Raw genomic sequence first — 8,251 nt, 5'->3', positions numbered from 1 at the left:
CTTCTTGCATTTATGTCCCGGGACGAACTTTTCAGAACACCAAAAGCATTCCTCCTTTGACCTTTTTAAGCTTATCAAGTTCCTCACTCGTCAAGCGCTTTAAGTTGACGTTTTTCGGTTTATAAACCGATGGCTCAGTGACTCCTGTTGTGGGATCTGGCAACAAGGGAAGTTTTGAAGCATTGATAGGAGGGGTAATTTTGGTATCTTCGCGTTGCGATCCATCCTCACCATCTTTAAGTCGATTCATCAAACTCGTGTTTTTGATAGTTTGAAGTCTCGCTAACCCATACGCCTCATGTATTGTTTGGGGCTTGAACATCTTTACTGGCCCTTTTATTCCCGACTTCAAACCTTTCACATATAGGCTGACAGCATATGGTTCACTAATCGTAACCTTGTTAAGCAAGCAATCGAAACCTGTATTATAGTCATGTAGGCCATCGATGTCATCAGTAATCTGAACCAGAGATGCTATTTCTTCCATTGCATCTTCAAACATGGCATTAGAGAAGCGTGCCGAAATAGCCTTCACATAGTCTGCCCACGGCAGATCTGCTACGGAACCCTTGCGGATTTTAATAAAGGCTTGATGCCACTCGATAGCATCCCCTTCGAGATGTATAACCGCACACCTGAGTTTCGCATTATCTGGAGTCTCATCGATGATGAAGAAGTGTTCACAACGATGAATCTAGCCCTCAACGTTTTCCCCGTTAAACTTGGGGAAATCGACCTTACCCACTCGCATCTACCGATAATTGACTCGTGCATCTACATCGGTGTTGCGAGCATCACCATACCGGAACCATTAATCGCCTTCAAGATCTGTTCTTGTTGGCTCATCATGGTGGCTAGGGTTGCTTGGAGTTCGGATATGGCTTTTTCGTGATCCTTGATTGTCTTCTCAACCTCTTGATTGCGAGTGTTAGTCATCTCAGCGGTTGCGAATCCGATGAAGATCGCCTGGAAAAAACTCTGATACCTATGATACAATTAGAAAGATTGGAGAAGAAGAAACCAAAATAGAGGAAATATTATCTCAAAACATTCGGATCTTCATTCCAAATCAAACGTAACTAAATAGAATTCCAATTAAAAAAGACACCCCCAACTAAACCAAAATAGCATACCACTCCCTAATATGAAAATAATAATAAAACATAAATATAAATAATATAAATTACGTAACAACAAAACCTGAAAACATGGGTTTTTTAATACCCGAAAATAGGGTATTTAAATACCCGGTTTTATGAATATCCGATTTTATACCCAACTCGAACCCGATGCATATGGTATGGTTTTAGAGAATTCCCGAACCTGAACCTGACCTAGTCACCTAGTTATTGCCAGTTAGTGATCATACCTGAACCCAGTTTCATACCCGAAACTGGGTATTACGAAACCCGATTTGTTTAGAGGTGTACAAATCGAATTTTTCAAATACCCGGTTTCGGGTATGACCGGGTATTGGCAATACCCGGGTCGGGTCCAGGTACTGTCTCTAAAAACAGGGTTCAGGATGGGTATATAACCTGGTATTTTAAAACCAGGTATTTGAATACCCTATTGTCGGGTATTGAAAAACAAACTATTTTTGGGTTTTTTTGAGAGTATTTTTAAGGTATAGATGGGATTTTTTTAAGGTTGTACTTTTTAGTTTTTAGGGGTGTTTTTCAGATAGAGATCAGGTATTTGAAACTGATTCTTGGGTATTACCGGGTCTGAATTTTAGTACTGATAATCATACCATATCCGTACTCTATGAGTAAGGTCGGGTACGGGTTCGGTTATTCTTTTCACCTCTACCTCCTCCACTGTTAGACGTAAAAAAAAATAGTTATTGTCATGGCCCATTTGGGCTAAATGTTTCTTATTGGGCTTATTTGGGCCCAAGGGCTAAGTGATTCTCAATATATTTATTTATTCACCCATCTTTGGTAAATATAAATAATATTTCCACTTCAAAAGTCAAAAGCCAGAAAACACCACTTTATCTTCAACTGTTGATCATCCACCACACGATCAATTTCTAAGACAGAATAAATCAACGGCCATGATTTGTTGATCAAAACTCTCACCGCACGGTTCATTTGTTCTCGTTCTCGTTCTCGTTCTCGTTCTCGTTGTCTCTATTTCCATGGAGTCAGAGCTGAAGGATCTGTTCGAGGCGGCTAAGAAAGCCGCCGATGTCGCCGCCGTTGACAGCCGCGCCGGAGATTACTCGCCGGAGGAAGATCGCTGCATCGACGCGTTAAAGGCGCTGAAGAAGTTTCCGGTTAACTATCAACTTCTCGTTAACACTCAGGTATTATAATAATAATATTATTATTATGTTTTGGAAGCCGTACGGTTAATTGTGAAGTTATGTGTTGTGGATGTTATGGATCTGGATACGAGTCAATGTTTTGTAAACCTAGGGTTTCATTTATTTATTTAACAATCAAATTGCTATAATTATCGTATATTAAGACACGAGTGTTATCAGACTGTGGAACTTGTGTTTCTGGATGACTTGTTTCAGTGTTCTGTTGATATAATTAGGGCTGATAATTGAATTGATTAGGTTTTATTGAGAAATATGTTAATCAGTATTATCAGATGCTTGTGTTTGTTTGAGTTTAGGCTTTTTAAGATATGGTGTGAAGCTGTGTTATTAGATGCTGTAACTTGTGTTTCAGTGTTCTATTAATATAATCGGGGATGTAAACGAACTGAACCGAACCAAATACGGTCTTGTTTGTGTTCGTTTGTTATCGGACAAGCAAACGGTTCACGGATACCTAACTGACTGCAATTTTCTTTTCTGAATTATTAATACTTTACTTTGGATTTTGTATTGTTAATTGCAAACTTCTGATATGGATCTGCACATGTGTGAAAGTAGGGTATATTAAGGCACAGAGAAGGTTTGGATTTGTAATTTTGTGAAAGAGAAGTGAAAGTTTAGGAGAAAGAAAGAGTTAAAGTGTAAGAGTTGAGAATTGATTGTTAAATTGATTAGGTTTCAGTAAGAAATATGTAAATTTGTATTATCAGATGCCTGTCTTTGTTTAAGTGTAGGCTTCAGTAGTGTTGTAAAAATCGCGATTAGTCACTGATTAATCGCTTATCGGTACGATACCGATTCAATTTCACCTAACCGGACCAACAAATCGGTAGTCGGTTAAAGCCGGTCTGAAATCGTAAAAATATGGGCAAATTGTGGTAGAAATCGGTCAAAACTCTATAAAAGATATGAAAAAATAAACATACAATTTTGAAAATTTTTGTATGTATATAAATGTTGAAAAATAGCATATAATACATCTTTTGGATTTTGTGTTGTTAGTATCAATTTTATGTTACGGATTCGCACATGCGTAATTTTTTTGTAAATTTGGGGATGAATTGTGATTACACGGTGTGAAACCTACGGTTTTTGATATTTTGAATCCTAATTTATATGTAATAATTAAGATTTTGGAATTGTCAAAATTGCCAAATATTAAGACATGGAGAGGCTTTGGATTTGAAGTTCTGTGAAATGCCAAGGCTGGTATGCAATTGCAACAAAGAGAAGTAAACCATTAGTAGAAAGAAAGAGTTAAGTTGATTAGGTTCAGCTTTATATTTGAGGGAAGAAGATAGTAAGACTATTGGTAGTATTTGTTACATAATTTGGATTTTGCTTCTTTCTTTTGCCTATGATGATCATGGTAGTACTTATTTATAGTTTTATACGCTGTGTTTGGTTTATTGGATGCGATATTAATTTCTGAGTACTGAATGGTACACAGCTTTTGATGCAGGAGCATCCGGTCCATTAAGTCGGCCCGGCCCGGCCCGACCCAAATGTTTATTTTTATTTATATATAAAGTTGTTAGGTCTTTAGTTTCATTAGTTTTTGATTGAATTTTAATTGAAGAGAACTTCGTTCTTTGAACCTTTGGTTCGTTTATCGTCTTTGATTAATCATGAGTCTCTCGAGCCATTGATTGCTTCCGAAACTGCATCAGTTGGTATCAGAGCTTTTGGTTCCCAAATGGCTCGACGTGGTGTTGAATACTTGCTTGATCGTAGAGTCGCCGACCGAGGCAACGATCGAAGTATTTTCTATTCACGTGCTCGTGGAGAAGATCGATGTCCTACTCGCAGAGTCGCCGGCCGAGGCAGCGGTGGAGTCTGTTCCGACCCACGGGATCTTATGAAGATCCAACGACTCCGACAAAGAGTCCGCGATCTTGAAGAGATTGAACGGCTCCGAAAACGAGTCCGCGATCTCGAGTTACAACGGGAGACGTGCAAGGCGGAAACCGAGTCGAGCATCGTCGTCTGGGACGAAGGTGACGACGGAGAGGAGCATCCGTTTTTCCGTCAACCACCTCGGTTCTTTGAATCGAGTTATGAGGATGAAGATGTGATTTCTTCTAATGTTGATTTTAGTTATGATTCGCCACCCGTGTTTGATACTTACGGGGATGAGGAAGAATATATGGTGGCTATGGGTGGTGATATGTTGGTTAATGGTGGCCAAGCAAAGAACAGTGACGATGTTTTGTTTTGTTCTCTGGTAAATCATGATATCGTCATTGACAGTGATGAAGAAGAGTGCTTGTTGATGTGCGAGGCTCTTAACGGTATTACAGTTCATCCAATAATAGGTGTTGAAGTAGGTGGTTCTACGGTGGCTACCAGTGGTATGATGGCTGTCGGGAATCACAATGGTTGTTTGGAAGATTTGTTGGACGAGATTGTCGATAAGAAATAAATGGCAATTCAAATTCAAAAAGAACATGAGATCTCCAAGGAAAAAAAGAATATTGTTTCTTTAAATAAGATTCACGTGAATATTCAAATTGAGAAAAATATGGAAGGATTGACGGAGTTGTTGAAGAATATTGGATCTCCAAAATATTTTCAAATTCAAAAACGAGAAACTAGTGGGGTTATCAAAAATATAGATATTCTTTCTGATAATACTAATAATTGTGATTTTTTATTATTGGAAGAGTCACAAATTTCTATAATTCAAATGGACTCTAAGAAGAAACTTGCTGCTCAAAAGAAGAAAGAGTCATCTAACCTTTGTGATTTTGTGCATGGCTTGCATGAAAAGTTTACTTGTGAGGCCCCGCAAAAGTCGAAAGAAAATGATCACGGACTATTCAAGCGAGTCAAATTGACAGTTTACAAGACACCGCGGCTCAATGCTCCTTTCGATCCAGGCGGTACAGGTCAAGAGCCAAGTGAGACGTCCCCAGAAATTGATCTATTTGGGCAGGTCATGATAATAATGAATCAGACTCGGGTTGATGTTCCTTTTGATCCAGGTGGCTTTTATTTGAAGGCAAAACTCGAGGACGAGTTTTTTTTCGAAGACGGAGAGTATGATGCAGGAGCATCCGGTCCATTAAGTCGGCCCGGCCCGACCCAAATGTTTATTTTTATTTATATATAAAGTTGTTAGGTCTTTAGTTTCATTAGTTTTTGATTGAATTTTAATTGAAGAGAACTTTGTTCTTTGAACCTTTGGTTCGTTTATCGTCTTTGATTAATCATGAGTCTCTCGAGCCATTGATTGCTTCCGAAACTGCATCAGCTTTGGTTGTGTTCTAAAATCTAAAGTGTTTTTAGAATTTTGTTTCTCATTTAAAGTGGCCTTCAACATATGCAAGTGTAGTAATGAAGCACGTGTTTGCCACCATTATCACATATAGGCACATACATGTATTTTCTATATATTAAGTCTTGGCGACTCAAATTGCAAGCAGGAATCATGGCTTCTTGCCTGCTGTTGAATAAGATCATATTCTGATTTATGTTCAAGAAATTCCCTCTACAGTTTTTTTTTATTTTCCTTTTATTTGGTCACTGGCGGTACACTATAATAAGAAACTGGACTGCTACACCGTGGTGACTAAATAGCAGACAGGAAAAGTATATTGTTAGTTTTTAGTCCGTTTGTACGAGGTGTTCTCCTGTCCTAGTATTTGGCACTTGGCTTGTACAAAATGTCTCTGATGGAACATTTAGGATTACAGTTTAGATGCATGTCTGGATGTGGCCTTGTCTTCAAGTAAGTGAATATTATAAACATCAGCTTAGTTGATGTGCTTCATTATTCAAATGATGTGTTTATTCTGGCATAACATTAATATTGTGAAGCTTCGTTATCATGTTGCTTATTCAGTTCATCTCTTTCTTATGCTATCATAGTTGATTCTTGTCTTCGTTTAAGTTTAGACTTCAACATGCATTGCTAGTCTGTGTTATCAGATAGTGTAAGCTCATGGAAGTGAAAATTTGATACAGTTATGTTCAAGAATGACTTGTTTTAGTGCTCTATATTGTATTGATACAATCACTCATAAATGACTAGAAAGATTAGTATTTTGGTTGTTTCCCCGTCATCTGATTTAGACACTCGTGTACTTTCTTTTAATGTGAAAAGTTACATAAATGCCATCATTTCAGGTGGGGAAGCGGCTTCGTCAACTGACAAAACACCCTAGAAAGAAGATCCAGTCTTTTAGCTACCGAGCTAGTTGAAATCTGGAAAAATGTAATAGTCGAAGAAACATTTAAAAATAAGAAAAACGGGAGCTCGGATTCCAAAGAATCTTCAAAATCCCAAGTGCAGAGAGTAAACTCAATCAAGGTTGAGAAAAATGTTCACAGCACTGCATCATCATCTTCAGACAAAAAAGTTACTGTTGTCAAAGTCGAAAAGCGAGAAGACATTAAAGTCGCTAATGTTGTCAAAGTCGAAAAGCGAGAAGACATTAAAGTTGCTAATGTTGTCAAAGTCGAAAAGTGAGAAGACATTAAAGTTAACAAACCCGTGATTAACAATGTGGGCCCACCAAAACTGACATCTCTTGTTTATTGTAAAGATCCCGTAAGAGACAAGATTTGTGAGCTTCTTTCAGAGGCGCTATGCAAGGTTTCTGAGGAGGTTGACGATGAATTAAAGGATGAAGCAGAGGCGTCTGACCCGTACAGAGTTGCTGTGTCGGTGGAGTCTGCAATGTTCGAAAAGTGGGGGCGATCCAACGGTGCACAAAAGTTTAAGTACAGATCAATAATGTTTAATATTAAGGATCCGAAAAACCCGGATTTTAGAAGGAAAGTGTTGCTGGGGCATGTGAAGCCGGAACGGATTCTGGAGTTGACGCCTGAAGAGATGGCGAGTACCGAAAGACAAATGGAGAATGTGAAGATTAAGGAGAAAGCTTTGTTTGACTGCGAACGAGGCAAGCCACCAAAAGCTACAACCGATCAGTTTAAGTGCGGTCGGTGTGGGAAAAGGAAGTGCACGTATTATCAGTTGCAGACAAGGAGTGCGGATGAACCCATGACGACGTTTGTAACGTGTGTGAACTGTGACAATCATTGGAAGTTCTGTTGAGTAATAAGTTGAATGAATCTCTGATTTAGATCTGTTCTGAGGCAGCCTGTTTCAGGTGATATAAACTTTCGAACTGCTATAGTTACATTATTATGATTTTTTTATTTTCTGTCAAATGTAGTGAGATATAGGTGTTGCTGCTGTGATAACTGTTTTATTTGAGACATTTAGTTATTTATGTTCTCTTACCTGTTTTATTTGTGATAACTTTGTACACATTCTCATGTTTGCTTTGTTTATATGCATGCTGGCTAACTATACTTTTGGGGTCTAAATGCTTTTTAATCTGGAGATACTTAGAGCATGGGGAGCCTATCCCATTTTATCCTGCATGTCACATCAGTTTTTTCATGTTTCCTCCCAAACATCACGGTGCCATCCCAATATTTTTTCCCAAGCATCGGGGGTGTTATTTCAATTTTTCTCAATTTCTTCGGACCATCTCACGCAAACACACCCGGGTTGCTATCTAGGAATCTGTGAGATTTAAACCGTTTTGCATGCCACATCAGTTTTCTACGGTTTTCTTGTTTCTCTCATTTTTCCTTAACATCACGGTGTCATTCTACATTTTCCCCATTTCTTCCCAAAGGGGGTCAACCACACAAACGCATCCGGGACAAAAGCATTTTACATTTTCCCCATTTCTTCCCAAAGGGGGTCCACCACACAAACGCATCCGGGACAAAAGCATTTTACATTTTCCCCATTTCTTCCCAAATGGGGTCCACCACAGCATCCGGGACAAAAGCATTTTACATTTTCCCCATTTCTTCCCAAAGGGGGTCCACCACACAAACGCATCCGGGACAAAGGCATTTTACATTTTCCCCATTTCTTCCCAAATGGGGTCCACC

At 38.7% G+C, this 8,251-nt stretch overlaps 1 pseudogene across 1 annotated transcript; it reads left to right on the top strand.

The window, feature by feature from the left end:
* Positions 1-2,135: 2,135 nt before the first annotated feature.
* Positions 2,136-7,580, top strand: LOC143620743 (transcription elongation factor TFIIS-like; annotated as a pseudogene). The gene is made up of 2 exons (XR_013151389.1): positions 2,136-2,311; positions 6,461-7,580. The product of XR_013151389.1 is annotated as a transcription elongation factor TFIIS-like (transcript).
* Positions 7,581-8,251: the final 671 nt, after the last annotated feature.

This window comes from Bidens hawaiensis, unplaced genomic scaffold (genome assembly GCF_021521415.1).
Source record: "Bidens hawaiensis isolate Kalapana, Puna unplaced genomic scaffold, B.hawaiensis_p1.1 tig00002631_1, whole genome shotgun sequence".
NCBI classification, from domain to species: Eukaryota; Viridiplantae; Streptophyta; class Magnoliopsida; order Asterales; family Asteraceae; genus Bidens; species Bidens hawaiensis.
Note: the sequence above shows the minus strand (reverse complement) of the source record. Positions and strands in the feature narration are given on the sequence as shown.